Source organism: Lissotriton vulgaris, chromosome 5, assembly GCF_964263255.1.
Source record: "Lissotriton vulgaris chromosome 5, aLisVul1.2, whole genome shotgun sequence".
Lineage (NCBI taxonomy): Eukaryota > Metazoa > Chordata > Amphibia > Caudata > Salamandridae > Lissotriton > Lissotriton vulgaris.
Window position 1 is genome coordinate 966,918,883 of NC_141693.1, and position 23,820 is coordinate 966,942,702.

Genomic DNA, 23,820 nt, shown 5'->3' on the forward strand with positions numbered 1-23,820 from the left:
TATCAATTAAACTAATCGGTCTGTAATTACCTGTATTATAGCGGTCCCCTTTTTTATAGATGGTAACTATTTCCGCCCCTTCCATGATTCAGGGATCGGAGTTCCCAGCAGAATGGAGTTGCACAGAAAATTTATGTAGGGGCACCATACTTCAATATTGTGGGTGAATAAGTCCCCGGGTAATTTATCCGGGCCTGGTGCCTTGCCCGCCTTAATTGCCTTTATTGCACACAGAGTCTCTTCAGTGCTAAATTTAAGTGAACTAGTACATGGGGGAAAAGATCCTGGGTTATTTTGGTCTGGGGACACCCCTGCCATATCATATAGTTTTACAAAGTGATCATACCACATTTTTTCATCCAGAAAAAAGTCCCTGTTGGAGCTACCCGTTTTATTATTTTTTGTTATCAAGCTCCAAAAGGTACATTGGTCGTGCTTCCTAGCAGCATTTAAAAGATCTTCCCAGATCAAATCATCCCATTCCTTTTTTGCGCTAGAGAGGAGTCTTTTGTATTCGTGTCTACACTCTCTTACCCTCATCTGGTCTTTAGATTTCACGGCATTAATTAGGTTACTTTTAGCTAGACAACACTGTTTGTTATACCACGGTGTCTCTAGTTCCAATTGCCTTCTTGTATTACCTTTATTATTACAGTATGTTTTACTCAGAAGGGGAATTAGTGACTCTACTAGGTGATAGTGCATTTTAAGGACTTCATGAGATCCCAAACTCAAGTTGTCATATAGGGGGATAATGCCTGAGAAGGTGTTATAAATACCCATATGTGTATCTTTTTTTGCTAATATATGTGGCCATTTTATAGCTCTCCTGTTAGAAACCTCGACCTCTCCCACATCCCTGTTAGATTCGGTTTTGCCATCAGATGTTAAAAATGGATGAGGAAGTAACCCCAGTTGTAAAGGAAAGTGGTCACTTTCTGGTCTATTCACGACCTTAAAGGCCAACAACAGATACCACAAATTAGTTGTGATCAGCATAAAAGCAATCAATGATTTAGATGTCCCCTTACTGTATGTATAATTTGCTGGTTTATCTGGATCTAGTCGACCGTTACATGCCCTTAAATCGTTAGATACAGTGAGTTCGAAGAGCTGCATAGCTGCCACTGAGCTTTTTACTGATTTTACGCTGTCTAGGGAAGGAATGTCGTGAGCCCTATCTTCATTTTCTAATAAATTTTCAAGCCCCAGCACAGGCTCGAATTGGCAGTTAAAGTCCCCGCCTATAATTATTTTGGAGTCTGGCTCTAGGTTACACAAATACGAGCTTAGTTGTTCTACAAACATTGATGCCTTATTTTGGGGGTTTGGTCTGTTATAAATATTTATCAGGTAGACATCCCCCATATCCTTCGTGGTCATCTTTACCCCAAGCAAGTCATTAGAAACAAAATTCAAAGGCGATACAACAACATTCAGGGATATTCTTATCCAAATTAATAAACCCCGAGGGTCTACCTCTTACAGATGCAATCGCCCCGCAATGAAATACTTTATAACCAAGTCTATGAACCATATTGATTGCCCATGTTTCCTGTAAGAGTATGATATCATGCTCTTCCAGGAAAGAACTCCAATTCCTGTCACAAAGGTTTCTTGACAACCCTGCAATATTCCATGACAGGATTTTTATATCTCGTTTTAAGTTATTTTGTGCTGAGTTACTGGGGTAATTATTACATATATTTAGTGTTTCCCCCTCATTAGGGCCGTCCAAAAGCTCACTACCGGATACCAAATCTTGAGGCTCATTATATACCGTTAATGACATATTTTGGTCCTGTGCAATACAGATATCCACTGATTCCCTCGCTTGATGATCTCCAAAAGTACTAACAGTCAGAATTCCAGCCCGTATAGTTATGGCTGGATCAGTTACAGAGGGCGTTACACAGGTACTTGAGCTTGGTCTTACACATGAATCCTTTAAATGGTCACTAAGCAAGGGGGAAAAAGTTCCACAGGTTCCACACTTTCCTGCTTGTCAATGACCCCACCATGACCAGTTTGTGTCCACATCCATGTTCTGTGGATACATTCTACCAACAGGAGTCGGGGAATCAAAAAATGAGTATCTGTTATTCATCAAGCCTGACCGAGATAGATCTCTATTGTCTTGTATCCGTTGCGTTGGGTAAAAATAACTAAGGTCACAAGTTCCGATTCCTAGATGACCTCTCCATTGATTTTGACTGTACACAAGGTGTGCTGCTGAGGGATCTTTAAAATTGACCAGAATGCAATCCCCTGCTATGTCTTTCGGCCTGGTGCCCAACCAACTAACTCTTCGAACTTGGATGACCTGGCAATTGACAGTGTATGGCAGAGGTCTGTTTTCTCTCAACCAATATACGGTCTTGTTTTTCAGTTCATCATAGGACTCCAATTTGTTGGGTTTCAAAGGAGGGACGCCAGTGAGCACTACCACATATGGTTGGCATCCCGGTGGAAGGTCTGCGTTTGGAATCTTTCTCGGCACTGGTTTGCCTATGTTGCAGTCAGCTGCTTGGTCATTGTTATTGGGACCACAATTGGTTGTACAAGCTGTGGTTCCTATCCCATCGACAGGCTTTGATGGCGCCAAGGTTTGAGAGGTGGTAGTATTAGCTACCTGTTTTACTTTGCGTGGCGCAGGTTTTGGGGAAACAGCCAGTTGTATTCCTCCATTAATTGGCTGTACCTTGGAAAGCTCTACTTGCGATCCTCCTAGTACAGCATTGATCCTATTCTGGTCTGACACCTTATCTTTTCTAGGTGGTCGAGTTTGTTGCTATGGTTTAGGAACTGTTGGGCTAGATTCCCCTCTTATGGTATCTGCTCCAATCTTAGAGTGAAGTTTTACCAGTGATTTTAGGGCAAAAAAGTTGTCCAGTGAAGTTTGCTCGAATTTGTCCAGGCGCTCCGATAGCCCTTTCAGTCTTTCAGTTACTGGTAGTAACAAAGTTGACATGAGCAGTTGGATCTGTTCAATCAGAGAGTTAGCTGCTGGTGGGTCTTTTGGGCAATTTACTAGTTCAGTGTCCAGCGCTGAACAGGCTGAAGCATTTACAAGATCACCCTCTTGTTGCTTGCTTGCTTCTATCCCAGTATTCGTAGATTCGGGCCCTAGAGATTTACAGTACGCACCCCCGTTCATATGGTTCCTTCGTATTCTCTTGAGGGGCTTCAGTCTATAGGCTTTTCGTGGGGTAACCAGTCTCTTCCTTTTTACTGCAACCCGACTTGCTTTTGGTGGGGGGGATAGTGAGACTTGTCCTGCTGGAGTTTCATGTACCAATATTAGGGGTAGAGCCGGTGGGTTCACTACTGTGGTGGCTGGGCAATTTCTTATATCAGCATTACCTAGAGTTCTGTTTGTGGACACTGAATCGGGAATGATTTCAAGAAGGCCGTTATCTGGCCTCGGGTCGACAACACAGGGTTGCATGTGGCTAGGGGTTACAGAAGTTAGGGGTTCTGCTGGAATAGTATTCGTTGGGGATTTAGCCTGTACCAGTGTTCCCAGGGAAGAGCGCTTATGTGCCAGATATTCCCGTGATAGTCTACGTTCTGCTAAGATGATTTCCTTTTCTACAACAGAAACGGCACGAGTTATGAAATTGTCCATAGTGCCTATCGTAGAATTTCCCCCTCGTCTTGAGCATCTGCCTGAACGAGTAGCCATTGGGGAGTATGAAGGTATTGTATGGTTAGGTGCTGGCTGGGCTCAGCGAACATGTCTCCCCATTTAGCAGTCAAAGTCATAATTAGTGAGCGGTGCGTGAGGAACTGCCCCGGTGGTAATCCCTCGTCCTCGACCAGGGAGTTATATGGGATAGGTGTGACTTCACGGTATAGATCTCCCAGGGTCTGTATGTCAGCATGTCGCCAGTGTATGAGTTTCAGAGAGGTGAGCGCCCTTGTCCCAGTAGGGAAGCCTTCCAGCGGTATTGCCGGTGTGTAAGGGACCTAGGCTCTGGTAAGGAATAAGGTCCTATTATAGCATTTGTACACCACCGCCAGAAGGAGCGGGGTCGGCGTCGCAGATTTGGTGGCTGGGTGGAAGAGTACGAGTATCTGCTCTAGGGGCATTGTGGACGTTGTGTCTTCCCGACCCTTGTCCGCAAGCCAGTGAGATACCCACTGCAGTTGTACAGCTAAATAGTAGTGCTCGAAGCAAGGCGCAGCTTGTCTCCCTGGTCCGTGCGGAAGTATAGCTTTGTTAGTGTCATCCTGTTTCTGCCGTTCCCCCAGATGAGGTCCCTGAGTATTTTAGAGAGTGTAACAAAGAAGGCCGCAGGGATATATAAAGACAAGTTAGCAAAGTAATAGAGCAGCCTGGGTAGACTCACCATTTTAGATAGTGCTACCCTGCCAGTGATCGTTAGTGGTAGTGTGCTCCAGAAGCTTACCTATGACTTGATGGCCGTGAGGGCACTCCCCAGGTTGCCATCAAATAAATCGGCCGGTTGACGGTATATCTGAATTCCCAGGTAACGGAATGTGTCCCCCTTCCACTGTACTCTCGTACCGTTGAGGGTGTTTCCCTGATCTTGCCTCCCCTCCCTGAACGCTTAAAGGCAGGACTTGTTGGCATTCACCCGGGGTCCTGAAATGGCGGCAAATTCTTGCAAAGTGTGGGCTAACTGGGCCGGAATATCATCTATGTCCCTCCCGTAGACCAACAGGTTATCTGCATAAAACGACACTTGGTGTACTGCGTTGTGTCCTGAGGGTCTCTAGATGGTTCGAGTGTCTGCCCTCTCCTTCCCCTTCACGCTCATACTGCAGTAAGTGGGATTCAATGTGGGTAATTGATTTCTCTAGCTGCTTTCGTATGTTCCATGTGGCCCCTAAGCAGTGACCTCTAAGTGTTATTTTGAGGGCATCCCATTCCACCAGTGCATTACTTGCAGTGTCTTCGTTGAGATCAAAATATGTGAGGATGGCTGTCCCTAGTGAAGCGTGGAACTCAGGATCTTCCAGCTCAGTGGGCTGGAGATGCCATGTGGGTATAGGGGGCCGATCACTTTCCCAGCTGAATTGAAACCACAGGGTGTTCTGATCGGAGTGTTTCTGTCCTAGATATTCCAAATTTATGACTAGTGGTAGCAAAGACTGGGTTCCCACCACTCTATCCAGCCGCACATGGAGGTTGTGTGTCGCCAAATAAAAGAGTAAATACGTTTGGTGGGGTGAAGGACCCACCACATGTCCAGCAACGCCCAGTGTGAGAACCAGTCTGTGAGCGCTTGTGCGATTGACGCAGCTGATGTTTTACGAAGAGGGGGGAAGGATCTGTCAAGGTACAAGGCAAGCACTGAATTGAAATTCCCTCCCAACAACCAGGGGAGCCCAGCATAAAGGGTGAATATCAGCAACAGCTGTGCCAGGAATGATGTCTGATCAACATTTGGGGCATAGATCGAGGCCAGTAGCATGGATTGGCCATTAGGTGTTCCATGTATTGTTGTAAAGCTTTTATTCGACATTTTGTCATAAAGCCAACACATATAAAAATACATTCATAAACATAATTTTTAAAAGCAAATAACATCTTTAAGAAACAAAAGTAAAGATACAATATGTGCATAGGTCAAGTCCCAGGACAACATCACAAAATGTTTACAGTTTGTGTGGGGATACATTACTTTTTCACTATTTATAATGAACATACAATCAGGATTTCTTCCAGTTTATATTTAATTACAAGACCGGATATTAAAAAAGAGCTATATACATTATTTAAATAGGCAAAATGCCAGCAATTAAAAAGCACTAATGTTCTATATTTTAAGTCCATATTTCTTCCTAATCAGGCAGACACTATGGAGGTACCTACTGACTCCAAAGGTTATCAACCGAGAGGTTGAAGATCTAAGTAACCTTTCTGCCTCTTTGAACGATCTTATGCCCAAATTTTTACAAAGAGGTTTAATCCATTTCATACGTTGTGATTTATATAACGAACAAAAGAAAAGGATATGGGCCTCGTCTTCATTTTGTTTCAATTCACACAATTTACAATTTGAGTCATTCCCTTTGGAGTTTCCCCACCGGCAAGTGTTTGCGTTTATCTGTAGAACCCCATATCTGTATTGTAGATATACGGTTTTGGCCAAAGGTGGTTCAACTTCATCCATAAATTGTTCAAATATGGGGGTGTTCTTAAATTGCAAGAACTTGTGTGTTAATGAACCAGTGGCACGTTCATATGCATTATTATTCATGTAGTACCAGTAAGCAGTTTTTACCTGTTCTTTACAATTAGTTTGCAAGGTGATTGGGTTATTCCAGAAGTGCGAAAGACCTATTTTTGTGAGCCAAATGGATATATGTCTCAGCCACTTGATTGAATTATAAGTGTCCAATTCCCTAATTTGCAACAAACCAGCTCTATAGTCAGCGAGTTCCGGGGTAGACCATAATCTTACCCAATAAAGCAGTGGCCTCAACCAACATAAATGGTCTGTACATTTAAAGTTAATGTCTAGATAAACAGGCACTAAGGGCGTTCTTACTGGTAATCTTAGTAGGCGCCTAAAGAACGCGTTCTCGTCGGTATCAAATGCCTTGTTTGAGTAAGGCCCCCAAATCTCGGCCCCATATAGGGCTGCAGATTGTGCTTTAGCTTTAAACACTTCAATCGCAGGAGTTATAGCTTTTGAAGTACTCCCTCCATGAATTTTTAAGATAGGGAGAGAGTTGTGTTTAAGTGTCAGCCTACTTTCTTCTAGTTGTTTTATCCAGGACATTTTACTGTCAAGCCTGATACCCAGGTAATCAAAAACTTCCACGTACTCTAGTTTAGTGTTATTTAGGGCCAGATTCTTCTTGAAAGTTTTTGGGGGATTAATGGCCATATACTTGGTTTTGGATGAGTTGATTTCTAACCCCTTTAGCTCGCAATAACTATTGAATTGGTTTATTAATTTTTGCAAGCCTTTAGGTGTTTGTGATATTAAAATGGTGTCGTCCGCAAATAACAATGCTGTGATTGCCTCGTTGCATAGTTTTGGGGAATCATGGTTACATTGTGCCAGATAGGGGGGGATATCGTTTACAAATAGAGAGAAAAGGGTCGGGGCCAACACGCACCTTGTCGTACCCCCCTTTTTACTGGTATAGCTTGAGTGAGTTCGCCATTTCTTCCCCACCTTACTTTTGCAAAATTGTCAGTGTGAAGCTTTATGAGATTAGACAGCAATTCATCCGGGACACCCATATTCCTTAAGGTATCCCATAATAGGGAACGGGGGACAAGATCAAACGCTGAGCGTAAATCCATAAATGCTACGTATATGCTACACTTCTTTATTTGGACGTATTTCCAACAAATACACATAAACCTGTACACCTGATCCACAGTGCTTGTCTTAATTCTAAATCCTGCTTGATATTTTGAGAGGATTTTGGATTCCTCTATCCAGTCTAAAAGTCGATTTAAAATGTGCCTGGCAAAATGTTTTGGTAAAATATCAATTAAACTAATCGGTCTGTAATTACCTGGATTATAGCTGTCCCCTTTTTTATAGATGGTAACTATTTCCGCCCCTTCCATGATTCAGGGATCGGAGTTCCCAGCAGAATGGAGTTGCACAGAAAATTTATGTAGGGGCACCATACTTCAATATTGTGGGTGAATAAGTCCCCGGGTAATTTATCCGGGCCTGGTGCCTTGCCCGCCTTAATTGCCTTTATTGCACACAGAGTCTCTTCAGTGCTAAATTTAAGTGAACTAGTACATGGGGGAAAAGATCCTGGGTTATTTTGGTCTGGGGACACCCCTGCCATATCATATAGTTTTACAAAGTGATCATACCACATTTTTTCATCCAGAAAAAAGTCCCTGTTGGAGCTACCCGTTTTATTATTTTTTGTTATCAAGCTCCAAAAGGTACATTGGTCGTGCTTCCTAGCAGCATTTAAAAGATCTTCCCAGATCGAATCATCCCATTCCTTTTTTGCGCTAGAGAGGAGTCTTTTGTATTCGTGTCTACACTCTCTTACCCTCATCTGGTCTTTAGATTTCACGGCATTAATTAGGTTACTTTTAGCTAGACAACACTGTTTGTTATACCACGGTGTCTCTAGTTCCAATTGCCTTCTTGTATTACCTTTATTATTACAGTATGTTTTACTCAGAAGGGGAATTAGTGACTCTACTAGGTGATAGTGCATTTTAAGGACTTCATGAGATCCCAAACTCAAGTTGTCATATAGGGGGATAATGCCTGAGAAGGTGTTATAAATACCCATATATGTATCTTTTTTTGCTAATATATGTGGCCATTTTATAGCTCTCCTGTTGTTAGAAACCTCGACCTCTCCCACATCCCTGTTAGATTCTGTTTTGCCATCAGATGTTAAAAATGGATGAGGAAGTAACCCCAGTTGTAAAGGAAAGTGGTCACTTTCTGGTCTATTCACGACCTTAAAGGCCAACAACAGATACCACAAATTAGTTGTGATCAGCATAAAATCAATCAATGATTTAGATGTCCCCTTACTGTATGTATAATTTGCTGGTTTATCTGGATCTAGTCGACCGTTACATGCCCTTAAATCGTTAGATACAGTGAGTTCGAAGATCTGCATAGCTGCCACTGAGCTTTTTACTGATTTTACGCTGTCTAGGGAAGGAATGTCGTGAGCCCTATCTTCATTTTCTAATAAATTTTCAAGCCCCAGCACAGGCTCGAATTGGCAGTTAAAGTCCCCGCCTATAATTATTTTGGAGTCTGGCTCTAGGTTACACAAATACGAGCTTAGTTGTTCTACAAACATTGATTCCTTATTTTGGGGGTTTGGTCTGTTATAAATATTTATCAGGTAGACATCCCCCATATCCTTCGTGGTCATCTTTACCCCAAGCAAGTCATTAGAAACAAAATTCAAAGGCGATACAACAACATTCAGGGATATTCTTATCCAAATTAATAAACCCCCGAGGGTCTACCTCTTACAGATGCAATCGCCCCGCAATGAAATACTTTATAACCAAGTCTATGAACCATATTGATTGCCCATGTTTCCTGTAAGAGTATGATATCATGCTCTTCCAGGAAAGAACTCCAATTCCTGTCACAAAGGTTTCTTGACAACCCTGCAATATTCCATGACAGGATTTTTATATCTCGTTTTAAGTTATTTTGTGCTGAGTTACTGGGGTAATTATTACATATATTTAGTGTTTCCCCCTCATTAGGGCCGTCCAAAAGCTCACTACCGGATACCAAATCTTGAGGCTCATTATATACCGTTAATGACATATTTTGGTCCTGTGCAATACAGATATCCACTGATTCCCTCGCTTGATGATCTCCAAAAGTACTAACAGTCAGAATTCCAGCCCGTATAGTTATGGCTGGATCAGTTACAGAGGGCGTTACACAGGTACTTGAGCTTGGTCTTACACATGAATCCTTTAAATGGTCACTAAGCAAGGGGGAAAAAGTTCCACAGGTTCCACACTTTCCTGCTTGTCAATGACCCCACCATGACCAGTTTTTGTCCACATCCATGTTCTGTGGATACATTCTACCAACAGGAGTCGGGGGATCAAAAAATGAGTATCTGTTATTCATCAAGCCTGACCGAGATAGATCTCTATTGACTTGTATCCGTTGCGTTGGGTAAAAATAACTAAGGTCACAAGTTCCGATTCCTAGATGACCTCTCCATTGATTTTGACTGTACACAAGGTGTGCTACTGAGGGATCTTTAAAATTGACCAGAATGCAATCCCCTGCTATGTCTTTCGGCCTGGTGCCCAACCAACAAACTCTTCGAACTTGGATGACCTGGCAATTGACAGTGTATGGCAGAGGTCTGTTTTCTCTCAACCAATATACGGTCTTGTTTTTCAGTTCATCATAGGACTCCAATTTGTTGGGTTTCAAAGGAGGGACGCCAGTGAGCACTACCACATATGGTTGGCATCCCGGTGGAAGGTCTGCGTTTGGAATCTTTCTCGGCACTGGTTTGCCTATGTTGCAGTCAGCTGCTTGGTCATTGTTATTGGGACCACAATTGGTTGTACAAGCTGTGGTTCCTATCCCATCGACAGGCTTTGATGGTGCCAAGGTTTGAGAGGTGGTAGTATTAGCTACCTGTTTTACTTTGCGTGGCGCAGGTTTTGGGGAAACAGCCAGTTGTATTCCTCCATTAATTGGCTGTACCTTGGAAAGCTCTACTTGCGATCCTCCTAGTACAGCATTGATCCTATTCTGGTCTGACACCTTATCTTTTCTAGGTGGTCGAGTTTGTTGCGATGGTTTAGGAACTGTTGGGCTAGATTCCCCTCTTATGGTATCTGCTCCAATCTTAGAGTGAAGTTTTACCAGTGATTTTAGGGCAAAAAAGTTGTCCAGTGAAGTTTGCTCGAATTTGTCCAGGCGCTCCGATAGCCCTTTCAGTCTTTCAGTTACTGGTAGTAACAAAGTTGACATGAGCAGTTGGATCTGTTCAATCAGAGAGTTAGCTGCTGGTGGGTTTTTTGGGCAATTTACTAGTTCAGTGTCCAGCGCTGAACAGGCTGAAGCATTTACAAGATCACCCTCTTGTTGCTTGCTTGCTTCTATCCCAGTATTCGTAGATTCGGGCTCTAGAGATTTACAGTACGCACCCCCGTTCATATGGTTCCTTCGTATTCTCTTGAGGGGCTTCAGTCTATAGGCTTTTCGTGGGGTAACCAGTCTCTTCCTTTTTACTGCAACCCGACTTGCTTTTGGTGGGGGGGATAGTGAGACTTGTCCTGCTGGAGTTTCATGAACCAATATTAGGGGTAGAGCCGGTGGGTTCACTACTGTGGTGGCTGGGCAATTTCTTATATCAGCATTACCTAGAGTTCTGTTTGTGGACACTGAATCGGGAATGATTTCAAGAAGGCCGTTATCTGGCCTCGGGTCGACAACACAGGGTTGCATGTGGCTAGGGGTTACAGACGTTAGTGGTTCTGCTGGAATAGTATTCGTTGGGGATTTAGCCTGTACCAGTGTTCCCAGGGAAGAGCGCTTATGTGCCAGATATTCCCGTGATAGTCTACGTTCTGCTAAGATGATTTCCTTTTCTACAACAGAAACGGCACGAGTTATGAAATTGTCCATAGTGCCTATCGTAGAATTTCCCCCTCGTCTTGAGCATCTGCCTGAACGAGTAGCCATTGGGGAGTATGAAGGTATTGTATGGTTAGGTGCTGGCTGGGCTCAGCGAACATGTCTCCCCATTTAGCAGTCAAAGTCATAATTAGTGAGCGGTGCGTGAGGAACTGCCCCGGTGGTAATCCCTCGTCCTCGACCAGGGAGTTATATGGGATAGGTGTGACTTCACGGTATAGATCTCCCAGGGTCTGTATGTCAGCATGTCGCCAGTGTATGAGTTTCAGAGAGGTGAGCGCCCTTGTCCCAGTAGGGAAGCCTTCCAGCGGTATTGCCGGTGTGTAAGGGACCTAGGCTCTGGTAAGGAATAAGGTCCTATTATAGCATTTGTACACCACCGCCAGAAGGAGCGGGGTCGGCGTCGCAGATTTGGTGGCTGGGTGGAAGAGTACGAGTATCTGCTCTAGGGGCATTGTGGACGTTGTGTCTTCCCGACCCTTGTCCGCAAGCCAGTGAGATACCCACTACAGTTGTACAGCTAAATAGTAGTGCTCGAAGCAAGGCGCAGCTTGTCTCCCCGGTCCGTGCGGAAGTATAGCTTTGTTAGTGTCATCCTGTTTCTGCCGTTCCCCCAGATGAGGTCCCTGAGTATTTTAGAGAGTGTAACAAAGAAGGCCGCAGGGATATATAAAGACAAGTTAGCAAAGTAATAGAGCAGCCTGGGTAGACTCACCATTTTAGATAGTGCTACCCTGCCAGTGATCGTTAGTGGTAGTGTGCTCCAGAAGCTTACCTATGACTTGATGGCCGTGAGGGCACTCCCCAGGTTGCCATCAAATAAATCGGCCGGTTGACGGTATATCTGAATTCCCAGGTAACGGAATGTGTCCTCCTTCCACTGTACTCTCGTACCGTTGAGGGTGTTTCCCTGATCTTGCCTCCCCTCCCTGAACGCTTAAAGGCAGGACTTGTTGGCATTCACCCGGGGTCCTGAAATGGCGGCAAATTCTTGCAAAGTGTGGGCTAACTGGGCCGGAATATCATCTATGTCCCTCCCGTAGACCAACAGGTTATCTGCATAAAACGACACTTGGTGTACTGTGTTGTGTCCTGAGGGTCTCTAGATGGTTCGAGTGTCTGCCCTCTCCTTCCCCTTTGCGCTCATACTGCAGTAAGTGGGATTCAATGTGGGTAATTGATTTCTCTAGCTGCTTTCGTATGTTCCAAGTGGCCCCTAAGCAGTGACCTCTAAGTGTTATTTTGAGGGCATCCCATTCCACCAGTGCATTACTTGCAGTGTCTTCGTTGAGATCAAAATATGTGAGGATGGCTGTCCCTAGTGAAGCGTGGAACTCAGGATCTTCCAGCTCAGTGGGCTGGAGATGCCATGTGGGTATAGGGGGCCGATCACTTTCCCAGCTGAATTGAAACCACAGGGTGTTCTGATCGGAGTGTTTCTGTCCTAGATATTCCAAATTTATGACTAGTGGTAGCAAAGACTGGGTTCCCACCACTCTATCCAGCCGCACATGGAGGTTGTGTGTCACCGAGTAAAAGAGTAAATACGTTTGGTGGGGTGAAGGACCCACCACATGTCCAGCAACGCCCAGTGTGAGAACCAGTCTGTGAGCGCTTGTGCGATTGACGCAGCTGATGTTTTACGAAGAGGGGGGAAGGATCTGTCAAGGTACAAGGCAAGCACTGAATTGAAATTCCCTCCCAACAACCAGGGGAGCCCAGCATAAAGGGTGAATATCAGCAACAGCTGTGCCAGGAATGATGTCTGATCAACATTTGGGGCATAGATCAAGGCCAGTAGCATGGATTGGCCATTAGGTGTTCCATGTATTGTTATAAAGCTTTTATTCGACATTTTGTCATAAAGCCAACACATATAAAAATACATTCATAAACATAATTTTTAAAAGCAAATAACATCTTTAAGAAACAAAAGTAAAGATACAATATGTGCATAGGTCAAGTCCCAGGACAACATCACAAAATGTTTACAGTTTGTGTGGGGATACATTACTTTTTCACTATTTATAATGAACATACAATCAGGATTTCTTCCAGTTTATATTTAATTACAAGACCGGATATTAAAAAAGAGCTATATACATTATTTAAATAGGCAAAATGCCAGCAATTAAAAAACACTAATGTTCTATATTTTAAGTTCATATTTCTTCCTAATCAGGCAGACACTATGGAGGTACCTACTGACTCCAAAGGTTATCAACCGAGAGGTTGAAGATCTAAGTAACCTTTCTGCCTCTTTGAACGATCTTATGCCCAAATTTTTACAAAGAGGTTTAATCCATTTCATACGTTGTGATTTATATAACGAACAAAAGAAAAGGATATGGGCCTCGTCTTCATTTTGTTTCAATTGACACAATTTACAATTTGAGTCATTCCCTTTGGAGCTTCCCCACCGGCAAGTGTTTGCGTTTATCTGTAGAACCCCATATCTGTATTGTAGATATACGGTTTTGGCCAAAGGTGGTTCAACTTCATCCATAAATTGTTCAAATATGGGGGTGTCCTTAAATTGCAAGAACTTGTGTGTTAATGAACCAGTGGCACGTTCATATGCATTATTATTCATGTAGTACCAGTAAGCAGTTTTTACCTGTTCTTTACAATTAGTTTGCAAGGTGATTGGGTTATTCCAGAAGTGCGAAAGACCTATTTTTGTGAGCCAAATGGATATATGTCTCAGCCACTTGATTGAATTATAAGTGTCCAATTCCCTAATTTGCAACAAACCAGCTCTATAGTCAGCGAGTTCCGGGGTAGACCATAATCTTACCCAATAAAGCAGTGGCCTCAACCAACATAAATGGTCTGTACATTTTAAGTTAATGTCTAGATAAACAGGCACTAAGGGCGTTCTTACTGGTAATCTTAGTAGGCGCCTAAAGAACGCGTTCTCGTCGGTATCAAATGCCTTGTTTGAGTAAGGCCCCCAAATCTCGGCCCCATATAGGGCTGCAGATTGTGCTTTAGCTTTAAACACTTCAATCGCAGGAGTTATAGCTTTTGAAGTACTCCCTCCATGAATTTTTAAGATAGGGAGAGAGTTGTGTTTAAGTGTCAGCCTACTTTCTTCTAGTTGTTTTATCCAGGACATTTTACTGTCAAGCCTGATACCCAGGTAATCAAAAAATTCCACGTACTCTAGTTTAGTGTTATTTAGGGCCAGATTCTTCTTGAAAGTTTTTGGGGGATTAATGGCCATATACTTGGTTTTGGATGAGTTGATTTCTAACCCCTTTAGCTCGCAATAACTATTGAATTGGTTTATTAATTTTTGCAAGCCTTTAGGTGTTTGTGATATTAAAATGGTGTCGTCCGCAAATAACAATGTTGTGATTGCCTCATTGCATAGTTTTGGGGAATCATGGTTACATTGTGCCAGATAGGGGGGGATATCGTTTACAAATAGAGAGAAAAGGGTCGGGGCCAACACGCACCTTGTCGTACCCCCCTTTTTACTGGTATAGCTTGAGTGAGTTCGCCATTTCTTCCCCACCTTACTTTTGCAAAATTGTCAGTGTGAAGCTTTATGAGATTAGACAGCAATTCATCCGGGACACCCATATTCCTTAAGGTATCCCATAATAGGGAACGGGGGACAAGATCAAACGCTGAGCGTAAATCCATAAATGCTACGTATATGCTACACTTCTTTATTTGGACGTATTTCCAACAAATACACATAAACCTGTACACCTGATCCACAGTGCTTGTCTTAATTCTAAATCCTGCTTGATATTTTGAGAGGATTTTGGATTCCTCTATCCAGTCTAAAAGTCGATTTAAAATGTGCCTGGCAAAATTTTTTGGTAAAATATCAATTAAACTAATCGGTCTGTAATTACCTGGATTATAGCGGTCCCCTTTTTTATAGATGGTAACTATTTCCGCCCCTTCCATGATTCAGGGATCGGAGTTCCCAGCAGAATGGAGTTGCACAGAAAATTTATGTAGGGGCACCATACTTCAATATTGTGGGTGAATAAGTCCCCGGGTAATTTATCCGGGCCTGGTGCATTGCCCGCCTTAATTGCCTTTATTGCACACAGAGTCTCTTCAGTGCTAAATTTAAGTGAACTAGTACGTGAGGGAAAAGATCCTGGGTTATTTTGGTCTGGGGACACCCCTGCCATATCGTATAGTTTTACAAAGTGATCATACCACATTTTTTCATCCAGAAAAAAGTCCCTGTTGGAGCTACCCGTTTTATTATTTTTTGTTATCAAGCTCCAAAAGGTACATTGGTCGTGCTTCCTAGCAGCATTTAAAAGATCTTCCCAGATCAAATCATCCCATTCCTTTTTTGCGCTAGAGAGGAGTCTTTTGTATTCGTGTCTACACTCTCTTACCCTCATCTGGTCTTTAGATTTCACGGCATTAATTAGGTTACTTTTAGCTAGACAACACTGTTTGTTATACCACGGTGTCTCTAGTTCCAATTGCCTTCTTGTATTACCTTTATTATTACAGTATGTTTTACTCAGAAGGGGAATTAGTGACTCTACTAGGTGATAGTGCATTTTAAGGACTTCATGAGATCTCAAACTCAAGTTGTCATATAGGGGGATAATGCCTGAGAAGGTGTTATAAATACCCATATGTGTATCTTTTTTTGCTAATATATGTGGCCATTTTATAGCTCTCCTGTTGTTAGAAACCTCGACCTCTCCCACATCCCTGTTAGATTCTGTTTTGCCATCAGATGTTAAAAATGGATGAGGAAGTAACCCCAGTTGTAAAGGAAAGTGGTCACTTTCTGGTCTATTCACGACCTTAAAGGCCAACAACAGATACCACAAATTAGTTGTGATCAGCATAAAATCAATCAATGATTTAGATGTCCCCTTACTGTATGTATAATTTGCTGGTTTATCTGGATCTAGTCGACCGTTACATGCCCTTAAATCGTTAGATACAGTGAGTTCGAAGATCTGCATAGCTGCCACTGAGCTTTTTACTGATTTTACGCTGTCTAGGGAAGGAATGTCGTGAGCCCTATTTTCATTTTCTAATAAATTTTCAAGCCCCAGCACAGGCTCGAATTGGCAGTTAAAGTCCCCGCCTATAATTATTTTGGAGTCTGGCTCTAGGTTACACAAATACGAGCTTAGTTGTTCTACAAACATTGATTCCTTATTTTGGGGGTTTGGTCTGTTATAAATATTTATCAGGTAGACATCCCCCATATCCTTCGTGGTCATCTTTACCCCAAGCAAGTCATTAGAAACAAAATTCAAAGGCGATACAACAACATTCAGGGATATTCTTATCCAAATTAATAAACCCCCGAGGGTCTACCTCTTACAGATGCAATTGCCCCGCAATGAAATACTTTATAACCAAGTCTATGAACCATATTGATTGCCCATGTTTCCTGTAAGAGTATGATATCATGCTCTTCCAGGAAAGAACTCCAATTCCTGTCACAAAGGTTTCTTGACAACCCTGCAATATTCCATGACAGGATTTTTATATCTCGTTTTAAGTTATTTTGTGCTGAGTTACTGGAGTAATTATTACATATATTTAGTGTTTCCCCCTCATTAGGGCCGTCCAAAAGCTCACTACCGGATACCAAATCTTGAGGCTCATTATATACCGTTAATGACATATTTTGGTCCTGTGCAATACAGATATCCACTGATTCCCTCGCTTGATGATCTCCAAAAGTATTAACAGTCAGAATTCCAGCCCGTATAGTTATGGCTGGATCAGTTACAGAGGGCGTTACACAGGTACTTGAGCTTGGTCTTACACATGAATCCTTTAAATGGTCACTAAGCAAGGGGGAAAAAGTTCCACAGGTTCCACACTTTCCTGCTTGTCAATGACCCCACCATGACCAGTTTTTGTCCACATCCATGTTCTGTGGATACATTCTACCAACAGGAGTCGGGGGATCAAAAAATGAGTATCTGTTATTCATCAAGCCTGACCGAGATAGATCTCTATTGTCTTGTATCCGTTGCGTTGGGTAAAAATAACTAAGGTCACAAGTTCCGATTCCTAGATGACCTCTCCATTGATTTTGACTGTACACAAGGTGTGCTACTGAGGGATCTTTAAAATTGACCAGAATGCAATCCCCTGCTATGTCTTTCGGCCTGGTGCCCAACCAACTAACTCTTCGAACTTGGATGACCTGGCAATTGACAGTGTATGGCAGAGGTCTGTTTTCTCTCAACCAATATACGGTCTTGTTTTTCAGTTCATCATAGGACTCCAATTTGTTGGGTTTCAAAGGAGGGACGCCAGTGAGCACTACCACATATGGTTGGCATCCCGGTGGAAGGTCTGCGTTTGGAATCTTTCTCGGCACTGGTTTGCCTATGTTGCAGTCAGCTGCTTGGTCATTGTTATTGGGACCACAATTGGTTGTACAAGCTGTGGTTCCTATCCCATCGACAGGCTTTGATGGCGCCAAGGTTTGAGAGGTGGTAGTATTCGCTACCTGTTTTACTTTGCGTGGCGCAGGTTTTGGGGAAACAGCCAGTTGTATTCCTCCATTAATTGGCTGTACCTTGGAAAGCTCTACTTGCGATCCTCCTAGTACAGCATTGATCCTATTCTGGTCTGACACCTTATCTTTTCTAGGTGGTCGAGTTTGTTGCGATGGTTTAGGAACTGTTGGGCTAGATTCCCCTCTTATGGTATCTGCTCCAATCTTAGAGTGAAGTTTTACCAGTGATTTTAGGGCAAAAAAGTTGTCCAGTGAAGTTTGCTCGAATTTGTCCAGGCGCTCCGATAGCCCTTTCAGTCTTTCAGTTACTGGTAGTAACAAAGTTGACATGAGCAGTTGGATCTGTTCAATCAGAGAGTTAGCTGCTGGTGGGTCTTTTGGGCAATTTACTAGTTCAGTGTCCAGCGCTGAACAGGCTGAAGCATTTGCAAGATCACCCTCTTGTTGCTTGCTTGCTTGCTTCTATCCCAGTATTCGTAGATTCGGGCTCTAGAGATTTACAGTATGCACCCCCGTTCATATGGTTCCTTCGTATTCTCTTGAGGGGCTTCAGTCTATAGGCTTTTCGTGGGGTAACCAGTCTCTTCCTTTTTACTGCAACCCGACTTGCTTTTGGCGGGGGGGATAGTGAGACTTGTCCTGCTGGAGTTTCATGTACCAATATTAGGGGTAGAGCCGGTGGGTTCACTACTGTGGTGGCTGGGCAATTTCTTATATCAGCATTACCTAGAGTTCTGTTTGTGGACACTGAATCGGGAATGATTTCAAGAAGGCCGTTATCTGGCCTCGGGTCGACAACACAGGGTTGCATGTGGCTAGGGGTTACAGAAGTTATGGGTTCTGCTGGAATAGTATTCGTTGGGGATTTAGCCTGTACCAGTGTTCCCAGGGAAGAGCGCTTATGTGCCAGATATTCCCGTGATAGTCTACGTTCTGCTAAGATGATTTCCTTTTCTACAACAGAAACGGCACGAGTTATGAAATTGTCCATAGTGCCTATCGTAGAATTTCCCCCTCGTCTTGAGCATCTGCCTGAACGAGTAGCCATTGGGGAGTATGCAGACATATGGAACGTACTACAAAGTGATCAGTGCTGTGTTGCCCAACGAAACAAAACACTGTTTTACCTGAGTTATTAGGGGGGTGTCCCGTCCCGGCCCCTGCTGGCCCCGGACGGCCACAGACGGCCCGCCCTTTGCCCGGGCTTCGCCCGGCGTCCCGCTTGCGTCCCGCAAGGCGGGCCCTCGCTGGATTATGTAGAAGGAGGGCGGTTGTGGGCGGGGCATGCAGGGGGGCGCTGACCGGATGTTACGTGGTCGAGCAGGGACTCCTGGGATAGTGAGTCCCTGCCGCGCTACTCCCTTGCAGCCTCTCTCAGCCCCACAGGTGTTCGGCTCTCACAGCAAACACGGCAGCCAGGCAGCAAACAGCGTTGGTGGGTCCTCCCATGAAGCGGCTCCCGCGAAGCGGGAGCGGCGAGCAGTTGAAGGTAAGGCGGGGGACAGAGCAGCAGATGATTTCCCCACAGTGTCTCAGTTTGCACAGAAGGGTGTTCCATGTATTATAGTGTACCTGCCTTCAGGATCTGTTACCACGTCTGTGCTAACGAACGGAGCACCTGCTCTCACCCAAATAAGTGTGCCTCTAGCGTGGGCTGAATACACACTACCATACACCTGACCTCTCCAACGCTTGCACAGTCTTTCCAACTCCAACCGTGTCATGTGTGTTTCTTGTAATAGGGCGATGTCAGCCGAGTGTCTCTGAAGATAGGCAAATATGGAGTATCGCCGTGTGGGATTGTGCATGTATGTTCCGTGTGAGTATGTTAACCTGTGCCACTGCTAGGGTGTATAGTCATCTGGGAAGCCAGGGGAGGGGTATGCTTCGGTGAGCATGGAACTTGGTCAAACATGAGAGCACTGGTCTGCAGTAACAATAACAGTGTGCGAACTGTGAATATCATAACATCTGGGGCGAACTTTGCATGTCTCTCCGTCCAAACTTCTGTGATCGTGCATCAATATGAGGTAATAGAAATTTTCAGGTAACTAATGTGTCCCCCACTCGCACCCTATCCATGCACCCATGTTCCTTGTATGTCGTGTAACTTTTGTTATGTTCATGCTAGAAAGACGCAAATACATTTGCGTCCATCCTTAACATGTCAGCTATCCAGTCATGCATAAAAATCCCATTCATCATTTCACCAGAATCCAGGCTCCTGGACTTGGTCCGGTTGGCTCTGGAGTGTGATATCCGCTTGGGGATGGAAATTGCTATCATTCCTAGGAATAATATTGGTCATAGTATTCAGTTGTTGTCTCTGTCTGCAATGTGGGCCAGCGATTTGCGGCTTGTGCGCCACAGCTTGTATTCCCCGTCCTAGTGCACGTTCCCCTTCCCGAATGATAAAAGATGAACAAATGATGTTATATGAACAGATAGATGGTCTCATGAATATAGATATATCTTAAAGGGTTTGGTAGGGGCCAAGGAGGGAATGAGGTAATAGAAATGTTCAGGTAACTAATGTGTCCCCCACTCGCACCCTATCCATGCACCCATGTTCCTTGTATGTCGTGTAACTTTTGTTATGTTCATGCTAGAAAGACGTAAATACATTTGCTTCCATCCTTAACATGTCAGCTATCCAGTCATGCATAAAAATCTCATTCATTAGGCTTCTAGACCTACGGTGCCAACGTCTTTACATGGTGCACTTTCACGTTTTCCTCCACGTTTTCTGGCCCAGTCGAGCTAGGCCCTTAAACGAGGCTCCAAGTTCCTTTTCTCTCTCTGAAAGCTTGCGTTTAGGTATGCATCCCTGACCTCTGCCTTACTTCCTGCCTCAGACGAGCGGTGCCCGGCTCGGCCTGGTCCGCTTGCCAAGATGATGTTTTACCTACAAGTTATCTGCTCAGCCTCCTCGAAAACACATTCCAGTCTAGTGAAATAGGTAAACATATTCCCGGCTGCAGAGCAAAGGGCCCTGCCTTCCTGTCTCCATGCAAGTAATTTACTGCTCCCGTTACCATGGTAGGCCCATGGCCCCCGCACTCTACATGAAGATTCGTATGCACGTACTAGCATTCAGTGGTGAACGGCCCCTGCCCGAGAGACCTTTTACTCCAGACACTACATCCTCCAAACATGAGATATCAGATATGTTTTACGTGCAAGTCGTTCTGACACCCCAGACATTAGTCTCCTCTACTCGTGCAAAAGTCAAAGCCCCCAGCTCTCCCAGCTCTCCCCGGTTACACGTCATGCTCAGCTGCGCGCGCATACAGGTCATAGGTTTCTGCTGATTCTGCAACTTTCTCTAAAAGCATCCTCCCACATGTGACGTTCCTTGTGACGATTCTCTGACATGCTCAGTGCACGCCCATGTGTACGCCTTCTTACACGCCTCCTGTTACGCACACGTGTTCTTATCTCTCTCTTTTTACCTGTTACGCCTACTGTATTCACTTCCATGTATACTGTTTTACTATATATAATGTGTGATGCTAATAAAATGTTGAATGTCCCTTCCTGAACCTGAGTGGTGATGGAACCCGATGTCCCATGCTTCGAAGCATTATATTAAAGCCCGTATGACTCAGATACCACGGACTCTGCCTCTCATTTGAGCTATCCTTATGACTTGTAATTATATGGCAAAAACGATACGGTAATATAGAATTTACCACATAATCTGGTGCCCGAACAGGGACCCCCCCTTCCCCACTCGCCGGCGATGTTACGCAGCCTTTGACCCCTTCTACAGCCGCGACGGAACCATGCACGCCTGCGGGTTTTCCTGCTATCTCCCTCGGGCCCACGGAGGAGACGGAGACTGCGGTCCAGCGTCCAGACGAGGCGGTGAGGAATGCAGAGGATCCCGACCAGAGCCCCTAGTCGAGAGAGCAAGGTCCGAGGTATTCAGAGGCCCACCTGTTCCGAAGCGCATGCGGCGTAGTAGCAGCCAGATGTCGTAGCAGTCCAGTCCAGTCCAGTTTCCGAGGCCTTCAGTTCTTGCTTCCCGGTGAGTACCGTTGTTGGGAACGCATCTAGACGGGTTCATTAATTTGTTCCCGGTCAAGACAGGTCTGGGTACGCAGGCCTGGTCCAGACGTGTTCACTTAGGTGAATACGGTCAGACGTGTCTCTTTATGGGACCGGTATTGTCTGTATTGTTTTAGCAGTGCATCTAGTAATCCAGTGATTCAGTATTCTAGTGTTGCAACTCGAGTTTCAGTTCAGTTTTTATGTGTTCTCTAGGTATCAGGTAATATGTTTTAAATGTGGTTTTAATGTTGTGGTATGAATGATTGTTTTGCTATTCATTACTGTGTTTACTGTGTCCACGTTTAAAGCAATCCGACAATGCCTCTGTTTTCAAAGTTACGTCAGATAGGAACCAGGAAAGGGATATTAGAAGAAGCAGTTCCAGTTCCGCCTAGGGACACTCCCGGACATTTTATGTATAATAAGCATGGCTTAGATGCCATACTGTACCTAGATTTATGGGCAGACTACACCAAGGGTCTGGAAGAGAAGTATAGATGGCCTGTCTCAGGGACATGGGATGCTGATTGCATCATGAGAGTAGAAGAAGCGTTATGGAAAAAGAAAGCCAGACAATCCCAGAAAAAAGCCATAGAATTATGGCGTAAAGAAGCGCATAGGAGAACAGAAAAAGAAATCAGGAAAGCAGAAAGAATTAGAGAAGAATCCAAAAAAGCTGGGGAAAAAGAGTTACTAGAAGAAGGAGAACGAGTCAGAATAGAACAACAAGACAGACAAAGAAATGCCCTTATTACAGGACTGTATCCAGTTCTTGCCGAGGGCCTGCCTAAGGCGACCCCGGAAGTACCCCGTAACTTGCCACCTCCATTGGTTCCGACTAAACTCCGTCACAAACAAACCGCAGCGGACATTTTTCTTTCTTCCTATTTAGATGACGTAGCTCCTGCATATACCAATGTTCGCGTACCCCCAGCTAATAATGTACAGCAACCTCTCCCGCCTGTTCAAAACATACAGCAGCCTGCTCCGTCTGTTCAACCCACTGTTCAAGCCACGACCCCTCCACGTCTCCAAGACTCGCTTCCCGCGCCTGTTGTCACTTCCCCTACTGCTACTGCTACTGTTACTGTTCCCCCTACTATTGGTCCTCTATATCCTTTTGGGACAGCTGCAACCCAGAGTCCACCCCCATTACATATACCTCTTATACCCGCTATGACGTCAGCAGCTACAACCCAGTCAGTTCATGCCCTCGCTTCCGCCTCAGGAGGTGCCGTAGGAGGCCACCTTCGCACCCCGCTACAAGTAAGACGAATGACAGTCAGAGAATTAGCATTGCAACGTACGCCGAAAGCGGTTACATACGAAAACCTTAGACAGTATATTACAGATTGTAGATATGACCCAGTACCCGGCAGGGAGGGAGACATGATGTTAGTCTCGTTACGTCTACGACGCGTTACAGATTATTTGATGCTATTACCAGAAATGACTAACCATCTAGACAATAAATATCATTTTATTAGAACAGGGGAAAGACCAGAATGTATTCACGAGGCCATGGCATATCAGAAAGTTGAGACACAAGGTTTGATCTTACGATTTTTGATTAATTGTTTGATAAGGGAACGAGATCGGCCAGGTGCTGTCAAAGAAGAGATGGATGCACTGATGAAATGGAGTAATAATATTGCAGATTGTAAACATGATAAACAAAATTGCATAGATGCCATGTATAGAAAGATCCGTAAAGAAATCGTAACGATGCATGACAGACAGAAGGCTGAAAGGGAAGCCGAGTCAGACAAGAATGAAATTACAGAGGAGGAGGAGATAGACAGCCCTGAAGAAGAAACGCCAGAAACAATGGCGTACGTAGGTAGAGTGAAACTTCCTAAACAGTATTCTTTTGATAGACCTTTTGATAGACCAATTCGCCTAGAAAACAAGAAACGTTTCCTTTCTCCCATACCAGAACAATGTTCTCTTGAACATGTATTTCAAGTCACCGATAAAATACTGAAAGAAAGAATAGGTTGCCATGAACTTAGTACAATGCGAGATCAGGAATTAGCTCGGTCAGCAGTCCAATGGGCTGGAAATGACAGCATATACAAAGATGATTCAGTAGCACAAACGTTTTTGACTCTTTCCCCAGACGAACAACGACTTGCTGGTATGTACATGATCCAGCATCTCATTTCA